Raw genomic sequence first — 23,539 nt, forward strand, 5'->3', positions numbered from 1 at the left:
TCTAGGAAACTTTCTAGATGAATGCTTTTTAGCCTTTGTTAGTACATGCTTTTGCAAGTTGTCTCTGTGGTGCAATCGGTTAGCGCATTCGGCTGTTAACTGAAAGGCTGGTGGTTCAATACCACCCAGGGACGTAATTAACCTTGTGATCAAATTTTGCTGATCTTTAAGTAGACAAGTCAAAATTTCAAACCACCTCTTATAGTGTAGGGTACCTGGCCTTCTCTGATGCAATCAGAGTCAGATTTGATTAAGTCATTTTATAAAAAACAGGAAGCACAATTTAGCATGGGGTTGCAGAGAAAAAAAATTATGCAGGCAGAGAAATCCAATTGAGTGATTAATCAGCTCTCCATTTTATGGCTTTATTTTTATGCTAACACATTTGCTCTCTGAAAAGTGTCCACAAAGCCAAGTCTCTGATTAACACCTTTGTAGGAATGGTTTTTCACCTATTACTGATTAAAACTTGCTTCATTGGAAAGGCAGCAAGATGCATCCTCATTACAATGTCCACTGAAATAATACAGGTTGACACCAGGAAACATAAACCTCACTGCATCCTTGCTGCTTTCTCAAGTGGGAATCTGTTTAATGTGAAAACCAGGTGATATCTAATCAGCACACAGGTAAGAAGTTAAGAAAATCTTTCTTTAAGGGTGAAGATGTTTCTCACAAAATTGTTGCCCCAATGCATCATTGAAATTCAAGATGGAAAGATGATTTTGAAATATCAATTGTACATTTTGCATTGCTCTTCTGGTGACAATGTAGCTTGTTTTTGTCAATTACCATTTCAGTAATAGGGTAAAGAAAATTAAGTGGATTTCTGAAAGAAAACAATGCTGTCAATATACTATTAAAACAAATTAAAATGTTAAAAGTTATTGTACTTTAAGTAAAAATAAAAGAGTCAAAATATCAATTCCAGTTTTGGAAGAATTTAATTAACAAAAAAATAAGTGCACATAGCAAAGGATGGTTTCGATCCACCGACCTCTGGGTTATGGGCCCAGCACGCTTCCGCTGCGCCACTCTGCTGCTCATGTAAGTGTCAGAGATCCTGAAGTACTCACTCATCATGTGAAAGTACCAATGTGTTTCTTCGTTGGTCAATGGAAGAAAAATCTTGCAAAACTCTCCAGATTATTGCCTTTTTAACCTTTTTCTAGGAAACTTCTAGATGAATGCTTTTTAGCCTTTGTCAGTACATGATTTTGCAAGCTGTCTCTGTGGCGCAATCGGTTAGCGCATTCGGCTGTTAACCGAAAGGTTGGTGGTTCAATCCCACCCGGGGACGTAATTGACCTTGTGATCAAATTTTGCTGATCTTTAAGTAGACAAGTCAAAATTTCAAACCACTTTTTATGGTGTAAGGTACCTGGCCTTCTCTGATGCAATCAGAGTCAGATTTGATTAAGTCATTTTATAAAAAACAGGAAGCACAATTTAGCATTGGGGTTGCAGAGAAAAAAAAATATGCAGGCAGAGAAATCCAATTGAGTGATTAATCAGCTCTCCATTTTATGGCTTTATTTTTATGCTAACACATTTGCTCTCTGAAAAGTGTCCACAAAGCCAAGTCTCTGATTAACACCTTTGTAGGAATGGTTTTTCACCTATTACTGATTAAAACTTGCTTCATTGAAAAGGCAGCAAGATGCATCCTCATTACAATGTCCACTGAAATAATACAGGTTGACACCAGGAAACATAAACCTCACTGCATCCTTGCTGCTTTCTCACGTGGGAATCTGTTTAATGTGAAAACCAGGTGATATCTAATCAGCACACAGGTAATAAGTTAAGAAAATCTTTCTTTAAGGGTGAAGATGTTTCTCACAAAATCGTTGCCCCAATGCATCATTGAAATTCAAGCTGGAAAGATGATTTTGAAATATCAATTGTACATTTTGCATTGCTCTTCTGGTGACAATGTAGCTTGTTTTTGTCAATTACCATTTCAGTAATAGGGTAAAGAAAATTAAGTGGATTTCTGAAAGAAAACAATGCTGTCAATATACTATTAAAACAAATTAAAATGTTAAAAGTTATTGTACTTTAAGTAAAAATAAAAGAGTCAAAATATCAATTCCAGTTTTGGAAGAATTTAATTAACAAAAAAATAAGTGCACATAGCAGAGGATGGTTTCGATCCACCGGCCTCTGGGTTATGGGCCCAGCACGCTTTCGCTGCACCACTCTGCTGCTCATGTAAGTGTCAAAGATCCTGAAGTACTCACTCATCATATGAAAGTACCAATGTGTTTCTTCGTTGGTCAATGGAAGAAAAATCTTGCAAAACTCTCCAGATTATTGCCTTTTTAAACTTTTTCTAGGAAACTTTCTAGATGAATGCTTTTTAGCCTTTGTCAGTACATGCTTTTGCAAGCTGTCTCTGTGGCGCAATCGGTTAGCGCATTCGGCTGTTAACCGAAAGGTTGGTGGTTCAATCCCACCCGGGGACGTAATTGACCTTGTGATCAAATTTTGGTGATCTTTAAGTAGACAAGTCAAAATTTCAAACCACCTCTTATAGTGTAGGGTACCTGGCCTTCTCTGATGCAATCAGAGTCAGATTTGATTAAGTCATTTTATAAAAAACAGGAAGCACAATTTAGCATGGGGTTGCAGAGAAAAAAAATTATGCAGGCAGAGAAATCCAATTGAGTGATTAATCAGCTCTCCATTTTATGGCTTTATTTTTATGCTAACACATTTGCTCTCTGAAAAGTGTCCACAAAGCCAAGTCTCTGATTAACACCTTTGTAGGAATGGTTTTTCACCTATTACTGATTAAAACTTGCTTCATTGGAAAGGCAGCAAGATGCATCCTCATTACAATGTCCACTGAAATAATACAGGTTGACACCAGGAAACATAAACCTCACTGCATCCTTGCTGCTTTCTCAAGTGGGAATCTGTTTAATGTGAAAACCAGGTGATATCTAATCAGCACACAGGTAAGAAGTTAAGAAAATCTTTCTTTAAGGGTGAAGATGTTTCTCACAAAATCGTTGCCCCAATGCATCATTGAAATTCAAAATGGAAAGATGATTTTGAAATATCAATTGTACATTTTGCATTGCTCTTCTGGTGACAATGTAGCTTGTTTTTGTCAATTACCATTTCAGTAATAGGGTAAAGAAAATTAAGTGGATTTCTGAAAAAAAAACAATGCTGTCAATATACTATTAAAACAAATTAAAATGTTAAAAGTTATTGTACTTTAAGTAAAAATAAAAGAGTCAAAATATCAATTCCAGTTTTGGAAGAATTTAATTAACAAAAAAATAAGTGCACATAGCAGAGGATGGTTTCGATCCACCGACCTCTGGGTTATGGGCCCAGCACGCTTCCGCTGCGCCACTCTGCTGCTCATGTAAGTGCCAGAGATCCTGAAGTACTCACTCATCATGTGAAAGTACCAATGTGTTTCTTCGTTGGTCAATGGAAGAAAAATCTTGCAAAACTCTCCAGATTATTGCCTTTTTAACCTTTTTCTAGGAAACTTTCTAGATGAATGCTTATTAGCCTTTGTTAGTACATGCTTTTGCAAGTTGTCTCTGTGGTGCAATCGGTTAGCGCATTCGGCTGTTAACCGAAAGGCTGGTGGTTCAATACCACCCAGGGACGTAATTGACCTTGTGATCAAATTTTGCTGATCTTTAAGTAGACAAGTCAACATTTCAAACCACCTCTTATAGTGTAGGGTACCTGGCCTTCTCTGATGCAATCAGAGTCAGATTTGATTAAGTCATTTTATAAAAAACAGGAAGCACAATTTAGCATGGGGTTGCAGAGAAAAAAAATTATGCAGGCAGAGAAATCCAATTGAGTGATTAATCAGCTCTCCATTTTATGGCTTTATTTTTATGCTAACACATTTGCTCTCTGAAAAGTGTCCACAAAGCCAAGTCTCTGATTAACACCTTTGTAGGAATGGTTTTTCACCTATTACTGATTAAAACTTGCTTCATTGGAAAGGCAGCAAGATGCATCCTCATTACAATGTCCACTGAAATAATACAGGTTGACACCAGGAAACATAAACCTCACTGCATCCTTGCTGCTTTTTCAAGTGGGAATCTGTTTAATGTGAAAACCAGGTGATATCTAATCAGCACACAGGTAAGAAGTTAAGAAAATCTTTCTTTAAGGGTGAAGATGTTTCTCACAAAATCGTTGCCCCAATGCATCATTGAAATTCAAGATGGAAAGATGATTTTGAAATATCAATTGTACATTTTGCATTGCTCTTCTGGTGACAATGTAGCTTGTTTTTATCAATTACCATTTCAGTAATAGGGTAAAGAAAATTAAGTGGATTTCTGAAAGAAAACAATGCTGTCAATATACTATTAAAACAAATTAAAATGTTAAAAGTTATTGTACTTTAAGTAAAAATAAAAGAGTCAAAATATCAATTCCAGTTTTGGAAGAATTTAATTAACAAAAAAATAAGTGCACATAACAGAGGATGGTTTCGATCCACCGACCTCAGGGTTATGGGCCCAGCACGCTTCCGCTGCGCCACTCTGCTGCTCATGTAAGTGCCAGAGATCCTGAAGTACTCACTCATCATGTGAAAGTACCAATGTGTTTCTTCGTTGGTCAATGGAAGAAAAATCTTGCAAAACTCTCCAGATTATTGCCTTTTTAACCTTTTTCTAGGAAACTTTCTAGATGAATGCTTTTTAGCCTTTGTTAGTACATGCTTTTGCAAGTTGTCTCTGTGGTGCAATCGGTTAGAGCATTTGGCTGTTAACCGAAAGGCTGGTGGTTCAATACCACCCAGGGACGTAATTGACCTTGTGATCAAATTTTGCTGATCTTTAAGTAGACAAGTCAAAATTTCAAACCACCTCTTATAGTGTAGGGTACCTGGCCTTCTCTGATGCAATCAGAGTCAGATTTGATTAAGTCATTTTATAAAAAACAGGAAGCACAATTTAGCATGGGGTTGCAGAGAAAAAAAATTATGCAGGCAGAGAAATCCAATTGAGTGATTAATCAGCTCTCCATTTTATGGCTTTATTTTTATGCTAACACATTTGCTCTTTGAAAAGTGTCCACAAAGCCAAGTCTCTGATTAACACCTTTGTAGGAATGGTTTTTCACCTATTACTGATTAAAACTTGCTTCATTGGAAAGGCAGCAAGATGCATCCTCATTACAATGTCCATTGAAATAATACAGGTTGACACCAGGAAACATAAACCTCACTGCATCCTTGCTGCTTTCTCAAGTGGGAATCTGTTTAATGTGAAAACCAGGTGATATCTAATCAGCACACAGGTAAGAAGTTAAGAAAATCTTTCTTTAAGGGTGAAGATGTTTCTCACAAAATCGTTGCCCCAATGCATCATTGAAATTCAAGCTGGAAAGATGATTTTGAAATATCAATTGTACATTTTGCATTGCTCTTCTGGTGACAATGTAGCTTGTTTTTGTCAATTACCATTTCAGTAATAGGGTAAAGAAAATTAAGTGGATTTCTGAAAGAAAACAATGCTGTCAATACACTAAAACAAATTAAAATGTTAAAAGTTATTGTACTTTAAGTAAAAATAAAAGAGTCAAAATATCAATTCCAGTTTTGGAAGAATTTAATTAACAAAAAAAATAAGTGCACATAGCAGAGGATGGTTTCGATCCACCAACCTCTGGGTTATGTGCCCAGCACGCTTCCGTTGCGCCACTCTGCTGCTCATGTAAGCGTCAGAGATCCTGAAGTACTCACTCATCATGTGAAAGTACCAATGTGTTTCTTCGTTGGTCAATGGAAGAAAAATCTTGCAAAACTCTCCAGATTATTGCCTTTTTAACCTTTTTCTAGGAAACTTTCTAGATGAATGCTTTTTAGCCTTTGTCAGTACATGCTTTTGCAAGCTGTCTCTGTGGCGCAATCGGTTAGCGCATTCGGCTGTTAACCGAAAGCTTGGTGGTTCAATCCCACCCAGGGATGTAATTGACCTTGTGATCAAATTTTGCTGATCTTTAAGTAGACAAGTCAAAATTTCAAACCACCTTTTATGGTGTAAGGTACCTGGCCTTCTCTGATGCAATCAGAGTCATATTTGATTAAGTCATTTTATAAAAAACAGGAAGCACAATTTAGCATTGGGGTTGCAGAGAAAAAAAAATATGCAGGCAGAGAAATCCAGTTGAGTGATTAATCAGCTCTCCATTTTATGGCTTTATTTTTATGCTAACACATTTGCTCTCTGAAAAGTGTCCACAAAGCCAAGTCTCTGATTAACACCTTTGTAGGAATGGTTTTTCACCTATTACTGATTAAAACTTGCTTCATTGGAAAGGCAGTAAGATGCATCCTCATTACAATGTCCACTGAAATAATACAGGTTGACACCAGGAAACATAAACCTCACTGCATCCTTGCTGCTTTCTCACGTGGGAATCTGTTTAATGTGAAAACCAGGTGATATCTAATCAGCACACAGGTAAGAAGTTAAGAAAATCTTTCTTTAAGGGTGAAGATGTTTCTCACAAAATCGTTGCCCCAATGCATCATTGAAATTCAAGATGGAAAGATGATTTTGAAATATCAATTGTACATTTTGCATTGCTCTTCTGGTGACAATGTAGCTTGTTTTTGTCAATTACCATTTCAGTAATAGGGTAAAGAAAATTAGGTGGATTTCTGAAAGAAAACAATGCTGTCAATATACTATTAAAACAAATTAAAATGTTAAAAGTTATTGTACTTTAAGTAAAAATAAAAGAGTCAAAATATCAATTCCAGTTTTGGAAGAATTTAATTAACAAAAAAATAAGTGCACATAGCAGAGGATGGTTTCGATCCACCGACCTCTGGGTTATGGGCCCAGCACGCTTCCGCTGCGCCACTCTGCTGCTCATGTAAGTGCCAGAGATCCTGAAGTACTCACTCATCATGTGAAAGTACCAATGTGTTTCTTCGTTGGTCAATGGAAGAAAAATCTTGCAAAACTCTCCAGATTATTGCCTTTTTAACCTTTTTCTAGGAAACTTTCTAGATGAATGCTTTTTAGCCTTTGTTAGTACATGCTTTTGCAAGTTGTCTCTGTGGTGCAATCGGTTAGCGCATTCGGCTGTTAACCGAAAGGCTGGTGGTTCAATACCACCCAGGGACGTAATTGACCTTGTGATCAAATTTTGCTGATCTTGAAGTAGACAAGTCAACATTTCAAACCACCTCTTATAGTGTAGGGTACCTGGCCTTCTCTGATGCAATCAGAGTCATATTTGATTAAGTCATTTTATAAAAAACAGGAAGCACAATTTAGCATGGGGTTGCAGAGAAAAAAAATTATGCAGGCAGAGAAATCCAATTGAGTGATTAATCAGCTCTCCATTTTATGGCTTTATTTTTATGCTAACACATTTGCTCTCTGAAAAGTGTCCACAAAGCCAAGTCTCTGATTAACACCTTTGTAGGAATGGTTTTTCACCTATTACTAATTAAAACTTGCTTCATTGGAAAGGCAGCAAGATGCATCCTCATTACAATGTCCACTGAAATAATACAGGTTGACACCAGGAAACATAAACCTCACTGCATCCTTGCTGCTTTCTCAAGTGGGAATCTGTTTAATGTGAAAACCAGGTGATATCTAATCAGCACACAGGTAAGAAGTTAAGAAAATCTTTCTTTAAGGGTGAAGATGTTTCTCACAAAATTGTTGCCCCAATGCATCATTGAAATTCAAGATGGAAAGATGATTTTGAAATATCAATTGTACATTTTGCATTGCTCTTCTGGTGACAATGTAGCTTGTTTTTGTCAATTACCATTTCAGTAATAGGGTAAAGAAAATTAAGTGGATTTCTGAAAGAAAACAATGCTGTCAATATACTATTAAAACAAATTAAAATGTTAAAAGTTATTGTACTTTAAGTAAAAATAAAAGAGTCAAAATATCAATTCCAGTTTTGGAAGAATTTAATTAACAAAAAAATAAGTGCACATAGCAAAGGATGGTTTCGATTCACCGACCTCTGGGTTATGGGCCCAGCACGCTTCCGCTGCGCCACTCTGCTGCTCATGTAAGTGTCAGAGATCCTGAAGAACTCACTCATCATGTGAAAGTACCAATGTGTTTCTTCGTTGGTCAATGGAAGAAAAATCTTGCAAAACTCTCCAGATTATTGCCTTTTTAACCTTTTTCTAGGAAACTTTCTAGATGAATGCTTTTTAGCCTTTGTCAGTACATGCTTTTGCAAGCTGTTTCTGTGGCGCAATCGGTTAGCGCATTTGGCTGTTAACCGAAAGGCTGGTGGTTCAATACCACCCAGGGATGTACTTGACCTTGTGATCAAATTTTGCTGATCTTTAAGTAGACAAGTCAAAATTTCAAACCACCTCTTATAGTGTAGGGTACCAGGCCTTCTCTGATGCAATCAGAGTCAGATTTGATTAAGTCATTTTATAAAAAACAGGAAGCACAATTTAGCATGGGGTTGCAGAGAAAAAAAATTATGCAGGCAGAGAAATCCAATTGAGTGATTAATCAGCTCTCCATTTTATGGCTTTATTTTTATGCTAACACATTTGCTCTCTGAAAAGTGTCCACAAAGCCAAGTCTCTGATTAACACCTTTGTAGGAATGGTTTTTCACCTATTACTGATTAAAACTTGCTTCATTGGAAAGGCAGCAAGATGCATCCTCATTACAATGTCCACTGAAATAATACAGGTTGACACCAGGAAACATAAACCTCACTGCATCCTTGCTGCTTTCTCAAGTGGGAATCTGTTTAATGTGAAAACCAGGTGATATCTAATCAGCACACAGGTAAGAAGTTAAGAAAATCTTTCTTTAAGGGTGAAGATGTTTCTCACAAAATCGTTGCCCCAATGCATCATTGAAATTCAAGATGGAAAGATGATTTTGAAATATCAATTGTACATTTTGCATTGCTCTTCTGGTGACAATGTAGCTTGTTTTTATCAATTACCATTTCAGTAATAGGGTAAAGAAAATTAAGTGGATTTCTGAAAGAAAACAATGCTGTCAATATACTATTAAAACAAATTAAAATGTTAAAAGTTATTGTACTTTAAGTAAAAATAAAAGAGTCAAAATATCAATTCCAGTTTTGGAAGAATTTAATTAACATAGCAAAGGATGGTTTCGATCCACCGACCTCTGGGTTATGGGCCCAGCACGCTTCCACTGCGCCACTCTGCTGCTCATGTAAGTGTCAGAGATCCTAAAGAACTCACTCATCATGTGAAAGTACCAATGTGTTTCTTCGTTGGTCAATGGAAGAAAAATCTTGCAAAACTCTCCAGATTATTGCCTTTTTAACCTTTTTCTAGGAAACTTTCTAGATGAATGCTTTTTAGCCTTTGTCAGTACATGCTTTTGCAAGCTGTCTCTGTGGCGCAATCGGTTAGCGCATTCGGCTGTTAACCGAAAGGTTGGTGGTTCAATCCCACCCGGGGACGTAATTGACCTTGTGATCAAATTTTGGTGATCTTTAAGTAGACAAGTCAAAATTTCAAACCACCTTTTATGGTGTAAGGTACCTGGCCTTCTCTGATGCAATCAGAGTCAGATTTGATTAAGTCATTTTATAAAAAACAGGAAGCACAATTTAGCATTGGGGTTGCAGAGAAAAAAAATATGCAGGCAGAGAAATCCAATTGAGTGATTAATCAGCTCTCCATTTTATGGCTTTATTTTTATGCTAACACATTTGCTCTCTGAAAAGTGTCCACAAAGCCAAGTCTCTGATTAACACCTTTGTAGGAATGGTTTTTCACCTATTACTGATTAAAACTTGCTTCATTGAAAAGGCAGCAAGATGCATCCTCATTACAATGTCCACTGAAATAATACAGGTTGACACCAGGAAACATAAACCTCACTGCATCCTTGCTTCTTTCTCACGTGGGAATCTGTTTAATGTGAAAACCATGTGATATCTAATCAGCACACAGGTAAGAAGTTAAGAAAATCTTTCTTTAAGGGTGAAGATGTTTCTCACAAAATCGTTGCCCCAATGCATCATTGAAATTCAAGATGGAAAGATGATTTTGAAATATCAATTGTACATTTTGCATTGCTCTTCTGGTGACAATGTAGCTTGTTTTTGTCAATTACCATTTCAGTAATAGGGTAAAGAAAATTAAGTGGATTTCTGAAAGAAAACAATGCTGTCAATATACTATTAAAACAAATTAAAATGTTAAAAGTTATTGTACTTTAAGTAAAAATAAAAGAGTCAAAATATCAATTCCAGTTTTGGAAGAATTTAATTAACAAAAAAATAAGTGCACATAGCAAAGGATGGTTTCGATCCACCGACCTCTGGGTTATGGGCCCAGCACGCTTCCGCTACGCCACTCTGCTGCTCATGTAAGTGTCAGAGATCCTGAAGAACTCACTCATCATGTGAAAGTACCAATGTGTTTCTTCGTTGGTCAATGGAAGAAAAATCTTGCAAAACTCTCCAGATTATTGCCTTTTTAACCTTTTTCTAGGAAACTTTCTAGATGAATGCTTTTTAGCCTTTGTCAGTACATGCTTTTGCAAGCTGTCTTTGTGGCGCAATCGGTTAGCGCATTCGGCTGTTAACCGAAAGGCTGGTGGTTCAATACCACCCAGGGACGTAATTGACCTTGTGATCAAATTTTGCTGATCTTTAAGTAGACAAGTCAAAATTTCAAACCAACTCTTATAGTGTAGGGTACCAGGCCTTCTCTGATGCAGTCAGATTTGATTAAGTCATTTTATAAAAAACAGGAAGCACAATTTAGCATGGGGTTGCAGAGAAAAAAAATTATGCAGGCAGAGAAATCCAATTGAGTGATTAATCAGCTCTCCATTTTATGGCTTTATTTTTATGCTAACACATTTGCTCTCTGAAAAGTGTCCACAAAGCCAAGTCTCTGATTAACACCTTTGTAGGAATGGTTTTTCACCTATTACTGATTAAAACTTGCTTCATTGGAAAGGCAGCAAGATGCATCCTCATTACAATGTCCACTGAAATAATACAGGTTGACACCAGGAAACATAAACCTCACTGCATCCTTGCTGCTTTCTCAAGTGGGAATCTGTTTAATGTGAAAACCAGGTGATATCTAATCAGCACACAGGTAAAAGTTAAGAAAATCTTTCTTTAAGGGTGAAGATGTTTCTCACAAAATCGTTGCCCCAATGCATCATTGAAATTCAAGATGGAAAGATGATTTTGAAATATCAATTGTACATTTTGCATTGCTCTTCTGGTGACAATGTAGCTTGTTTTTGTCAATTACCATTTCAGTAATAGGGTAAAGAAAATTAAGTGGATTTCTGAAAGAAAACAATGCTGTCAATATACTATTAAAACAAATTAAAATGTTAAAAGTTATTGTACTTTAAGTAAAAATAAAAGAGTCAAAATATCAATTCCAGTTTGGAAGAATTTAATTAACAAAAAAATAAGTGCACCTAGCAGAGGATGGTTTCGATCCACCGACCTCTGGGTTATGGGCCCAGCACGCTTCCGCTGCGCCACTCTGCTGCTCATGTAAGTGCCAGAGATCCTGAAGTACTCACTCATCATGTGAAAGTACCAATGTGTTTCTTCGTTGGTCAATGGAAGAAAAATCTTGCAAAACTCTCCAGATTATTGCCTTTTTAACCTTTTTCTAGGAAACTTTCTAGATGAATGCTTTTTAGCCTTTGTCAGTACATGCTTTTGCAAGCTGTCTCTGTGGCGCAATCGGTTAGCGCATTCGGCTGTTAACCGAAAGGTTGGTGGTTTAATCCCACCCGGGGAAGTAATTGACCTTGTGATCAAATTTTGGTGATCTTTAAGTAGACAAGTCAAAATTTCAAACCACCTTTTATGGTGTAAGGTACCTGGCCTTCTCTGATGCAATCAGAGTCAGATTTGATTAAGTCATTTTATAAAAAACAGGAAGCACAATTTAGCATTGGGGTTGCAGAGAAAAAAAAATATGCAGGCAGAGAAATCCAATTGAGTGATTAATCAGCTCTCCATTTTATGGCTTTATTTTTATGCTAACACATTTGCTCTCTGAAAAGTGTCCACAAAGCCAAGTCTCTGATTAACACCTTTGTAGGAATGGTTTTTCACCTATTACTGATTAAAACTTGCTTCATTGGAAAGGCAGCAAGATGCATCCTCATTACAATGTCCACTGAAATAATACAGGTTGACACCAGGAAACATGAACCTCACTGCATCCTTGCTTCTTTCTCACGTGGGAATCTGTTTAATGTGAAAACCAGGTGATATCTAATCAGCACACAGGTAAGAAGTTAAGAAAATCTTTCTTTAAGGGTGAAGATGTTTCTCACAAAATCGTTGCCCCAATGCATCATTGAAATTCAAGATGGAAAGATGATTTTGAAATATCAATTGTACATTTTGCATTGCTCTTCTGGTGACAATGTAGCTTGTTTTTGTCAATTACCATTTCAGTAATAGGGTAAAGAAAATTAAGTGGATTTCTGAAAGAAAACAATGCTGTCAATATACTATTAAAACAAATTAAAATGTTAAAAGTTATTGTACTTTAAGTAAAAATAAAAGAGTCAAAATATCAATTCCAGTTTTGGAAGAATTTAATTAACAAAAAAATAAGTGCACATAGCAAACGATGGTTTCGATTCACCGACCTCTGGGTTATGGGCCCAGCACGCTTCCGCTGCGCCACTCTGCTGCTCATGTAAGTGTCAGAGATCCTGAAGAACTCACTCATCATGTGAAAGTACCAATGTGTTTCTTCGTTGGTCAATGGAAGAAAAATCTTGCAAAACTCTCCAGATTATTGCCTTTTTAACCTTTTTCTAGGAAACTTTCTAGATGAATGCTTTTTAGCCTTTGTCAGTACATGCTTTTGCAAGCTGTCTCTGTGGCGCAATCGGTTAGCGCATTTGGCTGTTAACCGAAAGGCTGGTGGTTCAATACCACCCAGGGATGTAATTGACCTTGTGATCAAATTTTGCTGATCTTTAAGTAGACAAGTCAAAATTTCAAACCACCTCTTATAGTGTAGGGTACCAGGCCTTCTCTGATGCAATCAGAGTCAGATTTGATTAAGTCATTTTATAAAAAACAGGAAGCACAATTTAGCATGGGGTTGCAGAGAAAAAAAATTATGCAGGCAGAGAAATCCAATTGAGTGATTAATCAGCTCTCCATTTTATGGCTTTATTTTTATGCTAACACATTTGCTCTCTGAAAAGTGTCCACAAAGCCAAGTCTCTGATTAACACCTTTGTAGGAATGGTTTTTCACCTATTACTGATTAAAACTTGCTTCATTGGAAAGGCAGCAAGATGCATCCTCATTACAATGTCCACTGAAATAATACAGGTTGACACCAGGAAACATAAACCTCACTGCATCCTTGCTGCTTTCTCAAGTGGGAATCTGTTTAATGTGAAAACCAGGTGATATCTAATCAGCACACAGGTAAGAAGTTAAGAAAATCTTTCTTTAAGGGTGAAGATGTTTCTCACAAAATCGTTGCCCCAATGCATCATTGAAATTCAAGATGGAAAGATGATTTTGAAATATCAATTGTACATTTTGCATTGCTCTTCTGGTGACAATGTAGCTTGTTTTTATCAATTACCATTTCAGTAATAGGGTAAAGAAAATTAAGTGGATTTCTGAAAGAAAACAATGCTGTCAATATACTATTAAAACAAATTAAAATGTTAAAAGTTATTGTACTTTAAGTAAAAATAAAAGAGTCAAAATATCAATTCCAGTTTTGGAAGAATTTAATTAACATAGCAAAGGATGGTTTCGATCCACCGACCTCTGGGTTACGGGCCCAGCACGCTTCCACTGCGCCACTCTGCTGCTCATGTAAGTGTCAGAGATCCTGAAGAACTCACTCATCATGTGAAAGTACCAATGTGTTTCTTCGTTGGTCAATGGAAGAAAAATCTTGCAAAACTCTCCAGATTATTGCCTTTTTAACCTTTTTCTAGGAAACTTTCTAGATGAATGCTTTTTAGCCTTTGTCAGTACATACTTTTGCAAGCTGTCTCTGTGGCGCAATCGGTTAGAGCATTCGGCTGTTAACCGAAAGGTTGGTGGTTCAATCCCACCCGGGGACGTAATTGACCTTGTGATCAAATTTTGGTGATCTTTAAGTAGACAAGTCAAAATTTCAAACCACCTTTTATGGTGTAAGGTACCTGGCCTTCTCTGATGCAATCAGAGTCAGATTTGATTAAGTCATTTTATAAAAAACAGGAAGCACAATTTAGCATTGGGGTTGCAGAGAAAAAAAAATATGCAGGCAGAGAAATCCAATTGAGTGATTAATCAGCTCTCCATTTTAAGGCTTTATTTTTATGCTAACACATTTGCTCTCTGAAAAGTGTCCACAAAGCCAAGTCTCTGATTAACACCTTTGTAGGAATGGTTTTTCACCTATTACTGATTAAAACTTGCTTCATTGAAAAGGCAGCAAGATGCATCCTCATTACAATGTCCACTGAAATAATACAGGTTGACACCAGGAAACATAAACCTCACTGCATCCTTGCTTCTTTCTCACGTGGGAATCTGTTTAATGTGAAAACCAGGTGATATCTAATCAGCACACAGGTAAGAAGTTAAGAAAATCTTTCTTTAAGGGTGAAGATGTTTCTCACAAAATCGTTGCCCCAATGCATCATTGAAATTCAAGATGGAAAGATGATTTTGAAATATCAATTGTACATTTTGCATTGCTCTTCTGGTGACAATGTAGCTTGTTTTTGTCAATTACCATTTCAGTAATAGGGTAAAGAAAATTAAGTGGATTTCTGAAAGAAAACAATGCTGTCAATATACTATTAAAACAAATTAAAATGTTAAAAGTTATTGTACTTTAAGTAAAAATAAAAGAGTCAAAATATCAATTCCAGTTTTGGAAGAATTTAATTAACAAAAAATAAGTGCACATAGCAAAGGATGGTTTCGATCCACCGACCTCTGGGTTATGGGCCCAGCACGCTTCCGCTGCGCCACTCTGCTGCTCATGTAAGTGTCAGAGATCCTGAAGAACTCACTCATCATGTGAAAGTACCAATGTGTTTCTTCTTTGGTCAATGGAAGAAAAATCTTGCAAAACTCTCCAGATTATTGCCTTTTTAACCTTTTTCTAGGAAACTTTCTAGATGAATGCTTTTTAGCCTTTGTCAGTACATGCTTTTGCAAGCTGTCTTTGTGGCGCAATCGGTTAGCGCATTCGGCTGTTAACCGAAAGGCTGGTGGTTCAATACCACCCAGGGACGTAATTGACCTTGTGATCAAATTTTGCTGATCTTTAAGTAGACAAGTCAAAATTTCAAACCACCTCTTATAGTGTAGGGTACCAGGCCTTCTCTGATGCAGTCAGATTTGATTAAGTCATTTTATAAAAAACAGGATGCACAATTTAGCATGGGGTTGCAGAGAAAAAAAATTATGCAGGCAGAGAAATCCAATTGAGTGATTAATCAGCTCTCCATTTTATGGCTTTATTTTTATGCTAACACATTTGCTCTCTGAAAAGTGTCCACAAAGCCAAGTCTCTGATTAACACCTTTGTAGGAATGGTTTTTCACCTATTACTGATTAAAACTTGCTTAATTGAAAAGGCAGCAAGATGCATCCTCATTACAATGTCCACTGAAATAATACAGGTTGACACCAGGAAACATAAACCTCACTGCATCCTTGCTGCTTTCTCACGTGGGAATCTGTTTAATGTGAAAACCAGGTGATATCTAATCAGCACACAGGTAAGAAGTTAAGAAAATCTTTCTTTAAGGGTGAAGATGTTTCTCACAAAATCGTTGCCCCAATGCATCATTGAAATTCAAGATGGAAAGATGATTTTGAAATATCAATTGTACATTTTGCATTGCTCTTCTGGTGACAATGTAGCTTGTTTTTGTCAATTACCATTTCAGTAATAGGGTAAAGAAAATTAAGTGGATTTCTGAAAGAAAACAATGCTGTCAATATACTATTAAAACAAATTAAAATGTTAAAAGTTATTGTACTTTAAGTAAAAATAAAAGAGTCAAAATATCAATTCCAGTTTTGGAAGAATTTAATTAACAAAAAAATAAGTGCACATAGCAAAGGATGGTTTCGATCCACCGACCTCTGGGTTGTGGGCCCAGCACGCTTCCGCTGCGCCACTCTGCTGCTCATGTAAGTGTCAGAGATCCTGAAGAACTCACTCATCATGTGAAAGTACCAATGTGTTTCTTCGTTGGTCAATGGAAGAAAAATCTTGCAAAACTCTCCAGATTATTGCCTTTTTAACCTTTTTCTAGGAAACTTTCTAGATGAATGCTTTTTAGCCTTTGTCAGTACATGCTTTTGCAAGCTGTCTCTGTGGCGCAATCGGTTAGCGCATTCGGCTGTTAACCGAAAGGTTGGTGGTTCAATCCCACCCGGGGACGTAATTGACCTTGTGATCAAATTTTGGTGATCTTTAAGTAGACAAGTCAAAATTTCAAACCACCTTTTATGGTGTAAGGTACCAGGCCTTCTCTGATGCAATCAGAGTCAGATTTGATTAAGTCATTTTATAAAAAACAGGAAGCACAATTTAGCATGGGGTTGCAGAGAAAAAAAATTATGCAGGCAGAGAAATCCAATTGAGTGATTAATCAGCTCTCCATTTTATGGCTTTATTTTTATGCTAACACATTTGCTCTCTGAAAAGTGTCCACAAAGCCAAGTCTCTGATTAACACCTTTGTAGGGATGGTTTTTCACCTATTACTGATTAAAACTTGCTTCATTGGAAAGGCAGCAAGATGCATCCTCATTACAATGTCCACTGAAATAATACAGGTTGACACCAGGAAACATAAACCTCACTGCATCCTTGCTGCTTTCTCAAGTGGGAATCTGTTTAATGTGAAAACCAGGTGATATCTAATCAGCACACAGGTAAGAAGTTAAGAAAATCTTTCTTTAAGGGTGAAGATGTTTCTCACAAAATCGTTGCCCCAATGCATCATTGAAATTCAAGATGGAAAGATGATTTTGAAATATCAATTGTACATTTTGCATTGCTCTTCTGGTGACAATGTAGCTTGTTTTTGTCAATTACCATTTCAGTAATAGGGTAAAGAAAATTAAGTGGATTTCTGAAAGAAAACAATGCTGTCAATATACTATTAAAAGAAATTAAAATGTTAAAAGTTATTGTACTTTAAGTAAAAATAAAAGAGTCAAAATATCAATTCCAGTTTTGGAAGAACTTAATTAACATAGCAAAGGATGGTTTCGATCCACCGACCTCTGGGTTATGGGCCCAGCACGCTTCCACTGCGCCACTCTGCTGCTCATGTAAGTGTCAGAGATCCTGAAGAACTCACTCATCATGTGAAAGTACCAATGTGTTTCTTCGTTGGTCAATGGAAGAAAAATCTTGCAAAACTCTCCAGATTATTGCCTTTTTAACCTTTTTCTAGGAAACTTTCTAGATGAATGCTTTTTAGCCTTTGTCAGTACATGCTTTCGCAAGCTGTCTCTGTGGCGCAATCGGTTAGCGCATTCGGCTGTTAACCGAAAGGTTGGTGGTTCAATCCCACCCGGGGACGTATTTGACTAAGTCAAAATTTCAAACCACCTTTTATGGTGTAAGGTACCTGGCCTTCTCTGATGCAATCAGAGTCAGATTTGATTAAGTCATTTTATAAAAAACAGGAAGCACAATTTAGCATTGGGGTTGCAGAGAAAAAAAAATATGCAGGCAGAGAAATCCAATTGAGTGATTAATCAGCTCTCCATTTTATGGCTTTATTTTTATGCTAACACATTTGCTCTCTGAAAAGTGTCCACAAAGCCAAGTCTCTGATTAACACCTTTGTAGGAATGGTTTTTCACCTATTACTGATTAAAACTTGCTTCATTGGAAAGGCAGCAAGATGCATCCTCATTACAATGTCCACTGAAATAATACAGGTTGACACCAGGAAACATAAACCTCACTGCATCCTTGCTGCTTTCTCAAGTGGGAATCTGTTTAATGTGAAAACCAGGTGATATCTAATCAGCACACAGGTAAAAGTTAAGAAAATCTTTCTTTAAGGGTGAAGATGTTTCTCACAAAATCGTTGCCCCAATGCATCATTGAAATTCAAGATGGAAAGATGATTTTGAAATATCAATTGTACATTTTGCATTGCTCTTCTGGTGACAATGTAGCTTGTTTTTGTCAATTACCATTTCAGTAATAGGGTAAAGAAAATTAAGTGGATTTCTGAAAGAAAACAATGCTGTCAATATACTATTAAAACAAATTAAAATGTTAAAAGTTATTGTACTTTAAGTAAAAATAAAAGAGTCAAAATATCAATTCCAGTTTGGAAGAATTTAATTAACAAAAAAATAAGTGCACATAGCAGAGGATGGTTTCGATCCACCGACCTCTGGGTTATTGGCCCAGCACGCTTCCGCTGCGCCACTCTGCTGCTCATGTAAGTGCCAGAGATCCTAAAGTACTCACTCATCATGTGAAAGTACCAATGTGTTTCTTCGTTGGTCAATGGAAGAAAAATCTTGCAAAACTCTCCAGATTATTGCCTTTTTAACCTTTTTCTAGGAAACTTTCTAGATGAATGCTTTTTAGCCTTTGTCAGTACATGCTTTTGCAAGCTGTCTCTGTGGCGCAATCGGTTAGCGCATTCGGCTGTTAACCGAAAGGCTGGTGGTTCAATACCACCCAGTGACATAATTGACCTTGTGATCAAATTTTGCTGATCTTTAAGTAGACAAGTCAAAATTTCAAACCACCTCTTATAGTGTAGGGTACCTGGCCTTCTCTGATGCAATCAGAGTCAGATTTGATTAAGTCATTTTATAAAAAACAGGAAGCACAATTTAGCATGGGGTTGCAGAGAAAAAAAATTATGCAGGCAGAGAAATCCAATTGAGTGATTAATCAGCTCTCCATTTTATGGCTTTATTTTTATGCTAACACATTTGCTCTCTGAAAAGTGTCCACAAAGCCAAGTCTCTGATTAACACCTTTGTAGGAATGGTTTTTCACCTATTACTGATTAAAACTTGCTTCATTGGAAAGGCAGCAAGATGCATCCTCATTACAATGTCCACTGAAATAATACAGGTTGACACCAGGAAACATAAACCTCACTGCATCCTTGCTGCTTTCTCAAGTGGGAATCTGTTTAATGTGAAAACCAGGTGATATCTAATCAGCACACAGGTAAGAAGTTAAGAAAATCTTTCTTTAAGGGTGAAGATGTTTCTCACAAAATCGTTGCCCCAATGCATCATTGAAATTCAAGATGGAAAGATGATTTTGAAATATCAATTGTACATTTTGCATTGCTCTTCTGGTGACAATGTAGCTTGTTTTTGTCAATTACCATTTCAGTAATAGGGTAACGAAAATTAAGTGGATTTCTGAAAGAAAACAATGCTGTCAATATACTATTAAAACAAATTAAAATGTTAAAAGTTATTGTACTTTAAGTAAAAATAAAAGAGTCAAAATATCAATTCCAGTTTTGGAAGAATTTAATTAACATAGCAAATGATGGTTTCGATCCACCGACCTCTGGGTTATGGGCCCAGCACGCTTCCACTGCGCCACTCTGCTGCTTGTGTAAGTGTCAGAGATCCTAAAGAACTCACTCATCATGTGAAAGTACCAATGTGTTTCTTCGTTGGTCAATGGAAGAAAAATCTTGCAAAACTCTCCAGATTATTGCCTTTTTAACCTTTTTCTAGGAAACTTTCTAGATGAATGCTTTTTAGCCTTTGTCAGTACATGCTTTTGCAAGCTGTCTCTGTGGCGCAATCGGTTAGCGCATTTGGCTGTTAACCGAAAGGTTGGTGGTTCAATCCCACCCGGGGACGTAATTGACCTTGTGATCAAATTTTGGTGATCTTTAAGTAGACAAGTCAAAATTTCAAACCACCTTTTATGGTGTAAGGTACCTGGCCTTCTCTGATGCAATCAGAGTCAGATTTGATTAAGTCATTTTATAAAAAACAGGAAGCACAATTTAGCATTGGGGTTGCAGAGAAAAAAAATATGCAGGCAGAGAAATCCAATTGAGTGATTAATCAGCTCTCCATTTTATGGCTTTATTTTTATGCTAACACATTTGCTCTCTGAAAAGTGTCCACAAAGCCAAGTCTCTGATTAACACCTTTGTAGGAATGGTTTTTCACCTATTACTGATTAAAACTTGCTTCATTGAAAAGGCAGCAAGATGCATCCTCATTACAATGTCCACTGAAATAATACAGGTTGACACCAGGAAACATAAACCTCACTGCATCCTTGCTTCTTTCTCACGTGGGAATCTGTTTAATGTGAAAACCAGGTGATATCTAATCAGCACACAGGTAAGAAGTTAAGAAAATCTTTCTTTAAGGGTGAAGATGTTTCTCACAAAATCGTTGCCCCAATGCATCATTGAAATTCAAGATGGAAAGATGATTTTGAAATATCAATTGTACATTTTGCATTGCTCTTCTGGTGACAATGTAGCTTGTTTTTGTCAATTACCATTTCAGTAATAGGGTAAAGAAAATTAAGTGGATTTCTGAAAGAAAACAATGCTGTCAATATACTATTAAAACAAATTAAAATGTTAAAAGTTATTGTACTTTAAGTAAAAATAAAAGAGTCAAAATATCAATTCCAGTTTTGGAAGAATTTAATTAACAAAAAAATAAGCGCACATAGCAAAGGATGGTTTCGATCCACCGACCTCTGGGTTATGGGCCCAGCACGCTTCCGCTGCGCCACTCTGCTGCTCATGTAAGTGTCAGAGATCCTGAAGAACTCACTCATCATGTGAAAGTACCAATGTGTTTCTTCGTTGGTCAATGGAAGAAAAATCTTGCAAAACTCTCCAGATTATTGCCTTTTTAACCTTTTTCTAGGAAACTTTCTAGATGAATGCTTTTTAGCCTTTGTCAGTACATGCTTTTGCAAGCTGTCTTTGTGGCGCAATCGGTTAGCGCATTCGGCTGTTAACCGAAAGGCTGGTGGTTCAATACCACCCAGGGACGTAATTGACCTTGTGATCAAATTTTGCTGATCTTTAAGTAGACAAGTCAAAATTTCAAACCACCTCTTATAGTGTAGGGTACCAGGCCTTCTCTGATGCAGTCAGATTTGATTAAGTCATTTTATAAAAAACAGGAAGCACAATTTAGCATGGGGTTGCAGAGAAAAAAAATTATGCAGGCAGAGAAATCCAATTGAGTGATTAATCAGCTCTCCATTTTATGGCTTTATTTTTATGCTAACACATTTGCTCTCTGAAAAGTGTCCACAAAGCCAAGTCTCTGATTAACACCTTTGTAGGAATGGTTTTTCACCTATTACTGATTAAAACTTGCTTAATTGAAAAGGCAGCAAGATGCATCCTCATTACAATGTCCACTGAAATAATACAGGTTGACACCAGGAAACATAAACCTCACTGCATCCTTGCTGCTTTCTCACGTGGGAATCTGTTTAATGTGAAAACCAGGTGATATCTAATCAGCACACAGGTAAGAAGTTAAGAAAATCTTTCTTTAAGGGTGAAGATGTTTCTCACAAAATCGTTGCCCCAATGCATCATTGAAATTCAAGATGGAAAGATGATTTTGAAATATCAATTGTACATTTTGCATTGCTCTTCTGGTGACAATGTAGCTTGTTTTTGTCAATTACCATTTCAGTAATAGGGTAAAGAAAATTAAGTGGATTTCTGAAAGAAAACAATGCTGTCAATATACTATTAAAACAAATTAAAATGTTAAAAGTTATTGTACTTTAAGTAAAAATAAAAGAGTCAAAATATCAATTCCAGTTTTGGAAGAATTTAATTAACAAAAAAATAAGTGCACATAGCAAAGGATGGTTTCGATCCACCGACCTCTGGGTTATGGGCCCAGCACGCTTCCGCTGCGCCACTCTGCTGCTCATGTAAGTGTCAGAGATCCTGAAGAACTCACTCATCATGTGAAAGTACCAATGTGTTTCTTCGTTGGTCAATGGAAGAAAAATCTTGCAAAACTCTCCAGATTATTGCCTTTTTAACCTTTTTCTAGGAAACTTTCTAGATGAATGCTTTTTAGCCTTTGTCAGTACATGCTTTTGCAAGCTGTCTCTGTGGCGCAATCGGTTAGCGCATTCGGCTGTTAACCGAAAGGTTGGTGGTTCAATCCCACCCGGGGACGTAATTGACCTTGTGATCAAATTTTGGTGATCTTTAAGTAGACAAGTCAAAATTTCAAACCACCTTTTATGGTGTAAGGTACCAGGCCTTCTCTGATGCAATCAGAGTCAGATTTGATTAAGTCATTTTATAAAAAACAGGAAGCACAATTTAGCATGGGGTTGCAGAGAAAAAAAATTATGCAGGCAGAGAAATCCAATTAAGTGATTAATCAGCTCTCCATTTTATGGCTTTATTTTTATGCTAACACATTTGCTCTCTGAAAAGTGTCCACAAAGCCAAGTCTCTGATTAACACCTTTGTAGGAATGGTTTTTCACCTATTACTGATTAAAACTTGCTTCATTGGAAAGGCAGCAAGATGCATCCTCATTACAATGTCCACTGAAATAATACAGGTTGACACCAGGAAACATAAACCTCACTGCATCCTTGCTGCTTTCTCAAGTGGGAATCTGTTTAATGTGAAAACCAGGTGATATCTAATCAGCACACAGGTAAAAGTTAAGAAAATCTTTCTTTAAGGGTGAAGATGTTTCTCACAAAATCGTTGCCCCAATGCATCATTGAAATTCAAGATGGAAAGATGATTTTGAAATATCAATTGTACATTTTGCATTGCTCTTCTGGTGACAATGTAGCTTGTTTTTGTCAATTACCATTTCAGTAATAGGGTAACGAAAATTAAGTGGATTTCTGAAAGAAAACAATGCTGTCAATATACTATTAAAACAAATTAAAATGTTAAAAGTTATTGTACTTTAAGTAAAAATAAAAGAGTCAAAATATCAATTCCAGTTTTGGAAGAATTTAATTAACAAAAAATAAGTGCACATAGCAAAGGATGGTTTCGATCCACCGACCTCTGGGTTATGGGCCCAGCACGCTTCCGCTGCGCCACTCTGCTGCTCATGTAAGTGTCAGAGATCCTGAAGAACTCACTCATCATGTGAAAGTACCAATGTGTTTCTTCGTTGGTCAATGGAAGAAAAATCTTGCAAAACTCTCCAGATTATTGCCTTTTTAACCTTTTTCTAGGAAACTTTCTAGATGAATGCTTTTTAGCCTTTGTCAGTACATGCTTTTGCAAGCTGTCTTTGTGGCGCAATCGGTTAGCGCATTCGGCTGTTAACCGAAAGGCTGGTGGTTCCATACCACCCAGGGACGTAATTGACCTTGTGATCAAATTGTGCTGATCTTTAAGTAGACAAGTCAAAATTTCAAACCACCTCTTATAGTGTAGGGTACCAGGCCTTCTCTGATGCAGTCAGATTTGATTAAGTCATTTTATAAAAAACAGGAAGCACAATTTAGCATGGGGTTGCAGAGAAAAAAAATTATGCAGGCAGAG

The 23,539-nt window shown here is 36.7% G+C and overlaps 21 non-coding genes across 21 annotated transcripts; 13 read left to right on the plus strand and 8 right to left on the minus strand.

The window, feature by feature from the left end:
* The first annotated feature begins 1,226 nt into the window (after window positions 1-1,226).
* On the plus strand, window positions 1,227-1,300 carry TRNAN-GUU (transfer RNA asparagine (anticodon GUU)). Its single transcript has one exon. It is a non-coding gene; the product is annotated as a tRNA-Asn (tRNA).
* A 1,094-nt stretch (window positions 1,301-2,394) lies between these two features.
* On the plus strand, window positions 2,395-2,468 carry TRNAN-GUU (transfer RNA asparagine (anticodon GUU)). The gene has a single exon. It is a non-coding gene; the product is annotated as a tRNA-Asn (tRNA).
* Window positions 2,469-3,304: 836 nt separating this feature from the next.
* On the minus strand, window positions 3,305-3,376 carry TRNAM-CAU (transfer RNA methionine (anticodon CAU)). Its single transcript has one exon. It is a non-coding gene; the product is annotated as a tRNA-Met (tRNA).
* Window positions 3,377-3,562: 186 nt separating this feature from the next.
* Window positions 3,563-3,636, plus strand: TRNAN-GUU (transfer RNA asparagine (anticodon GUU)). Its single transcript has one exon. It is a non-coding gene; the product is annotated as a tRNA-Asn (tRNA).
* A 3,168-nt stretch (window positions 3,637-6,804) lies between these two features.
* On the minus strand, window positions 6,805-6,876 carry TRNAM-CAU (transfer RNA methionine (anticodon CAU)). Its single transcript has one exon. It is a non-coding gene; the product is annotated as a tRNA-Met (tRNA).
* Window positions 6,877-7,062: 186 nt separating this feature from the next.
* Window positions 7,063-7,136, plus strand: TRNAN-GUU (transfer RNA asparagine (anticodon GUU)). Its single transcript has one exon. It is a non-coding gene; the product is annotated as a tRNA-Asn (tRNA).
* A 1,986-nt stretch (window positions 7,137-9,122) lies between these two features.
* TRNAM-CAU (transfer RNA methionine (anticodon CAU)) lies at window positions 9,123-9,194 on the minus strand. The gene has a single exon. It is a non-coding gene; the product is annotated as a tRNA-Met (tRNA).
* A 186-nt stretch (window positions 9,195-9,380) lies between these two features.
* Window positions 9,381-9,454, plus strand: TRNAN-GUU (transfer RNA asparagine (anticodon GUU)). Its single transcript has one exon. It is a non-coding gene; the product is annotated as a tRNA-Asn (tRNA).
* A 1,093-nt stretch (window positions 9,455-10,547) lies between these two features.
* On the plus strand, window positions 10,548-10,621 carry TRNAN-GUU (transfer RNA asparagine (anticodon GUU)). Its single transcript has one exon. It is a non-coding gene; the product is annotated as a tRNA-Asn (tRNA).
* An 827-nt stretch (window positions 10,622-11,448) lies between these two features.
* On the minus strand, window positions 11,449-11,520 carry TRNAM-CAU (transfer RNA methionine (anticodon CAU)). The gene has a single exon. It is a non-coding gene; the product is annotated as a tRNA-Met (tRNA).
* A 2,247-nt stretch (window positions 11,521-13,767) lies between these two features.
* Window positions 13,768-13,839, minus strand: TRNAT-CGU (transfer RNA threonine (anticodon CGU)). Its single transcript has one exon. It is a non-coding gene; the product is annotated as a tRNA-Thr (tRNA).
* A 1,353-nt stretch (window positions 13,840-15,192) lies between these two features.
* Window positions 15,193-15,266, plus strand: TRNAN-GUU (transfer RNA asparagine (anticodon GUU)). Its single transcript has one exon. It is a non-coding gene; the product is annotated as a tRNA-Asn (tRNA).
* An 829-nt stretch (window positions 15,267-16,095) lies between these two features.
* TRNAV-CAC (transfer RNA valine (anticodon CAC)) lies at window positions 16,096-16,167 on the minus strand. The gene has a single exon. It is a non-coding gene; the product is annotated as a tRNA-Val (tRNA).
* A 186-nt stretch (window positions 16,168-16,353) lies between these two features.
* Window positions 16,354-16,427, plus strand: TRNAN-GUU (transfer RNA asparagine (anticodon GUU)). The gene has a single exon. It is a non-coding gene; the product is annotated as a tRNA-Asn (tRNA).
* Window positions 16,428-17,246: 819 nt separating this feature from the next.
* Window positions 17,247-17,318, minus strand: TRNAM-CAU (transfer RNA methionine (anticodon CAU)). The gene has a single exon. It is a non-coding gene; the product is annotated as a tRNA-Met (tRNA).
* A 186-nt stretch (window positions 17,319-17,504) lies between these two features.
* On the plus strand, window positions 17,505-17,578 carry TRNAN-GUU (transfer RNA asparagine (anticodon GUU)). The gene has a single exon. It is a non-coding gene; the product is annotated as a tRNA-Asn (tRNA).
* Window positions 17,579-18,379: 801 nt separating this feature from the next.
* TRNAI-AAU (transfer RNA isoleucine (anticodon AAU)) lies at window positions 18,380-18,451 on the minus strand. Its single transcript has one exon. It is a non-coding gene; the product is annotated as a tRNA-Ile (tRNA).
* Window positions 18,452-18,637: 186 nt separating this feature from the next.
* Window positions 18,638-18,711, plus strand: TRNAN-GUU (transfer RNA asparagine (anticodon GUU)). The gene has a single exon. It is a non-coding gene; the product is annotated as a tRNA-Asn (tRNA).
* Window positions 18,712-19,788: 1,077 nt separating this feature from the next.
* TRNAN-GUU (transfer RNA asparagine (anticodon GUU)) lies at window positions 19,789-19,862 on the plus strand. The gene has a single exon. It is a non-coding gene; the product is annotated as a tRNA-Asn (tRNA).
* Window positions 19,863-20,955: 1,093 nt separating this feature from the next.
* Window positions 20,956-21,029, plus strand: TRNAN-GUU (transfer RNA asparagine (anticodon GUU)). The gene has a single exon. It is a non-coding gene; the product is annotated as a tRNA-Asn (tRNA).
* A 1,087-nt stretch (window positions 21,030-22,116) lies between these two features.
* Window positions 22,117-22,190, plus strand: TRNAN-GUU (transfer RNA asparagine (anticodon GUU)). The gene has a single exon. It is a non-coding gene; the product is annotated as a tRNA-Asn (tRNA).
* Window positions 22,191-23,539: the final 1,349 nt, after the last annotated feature.

Source organism: Pseudophryne corroboree, chromosome 4 (assembly GCF_028390025.1).
Source record: "Pseudophryne corroboree isolate aPseCor3 chromosome 4, aPseCor3.hap2, whole genome shotgun sequence".
In the NCBI taxonomy this organism is placed as follows: Eukaryota; Metazoa; Chordata; class Amphibia; order Anura; family Myobatrachidae; genus Pseudophryne; species Pseudophryne corroboree.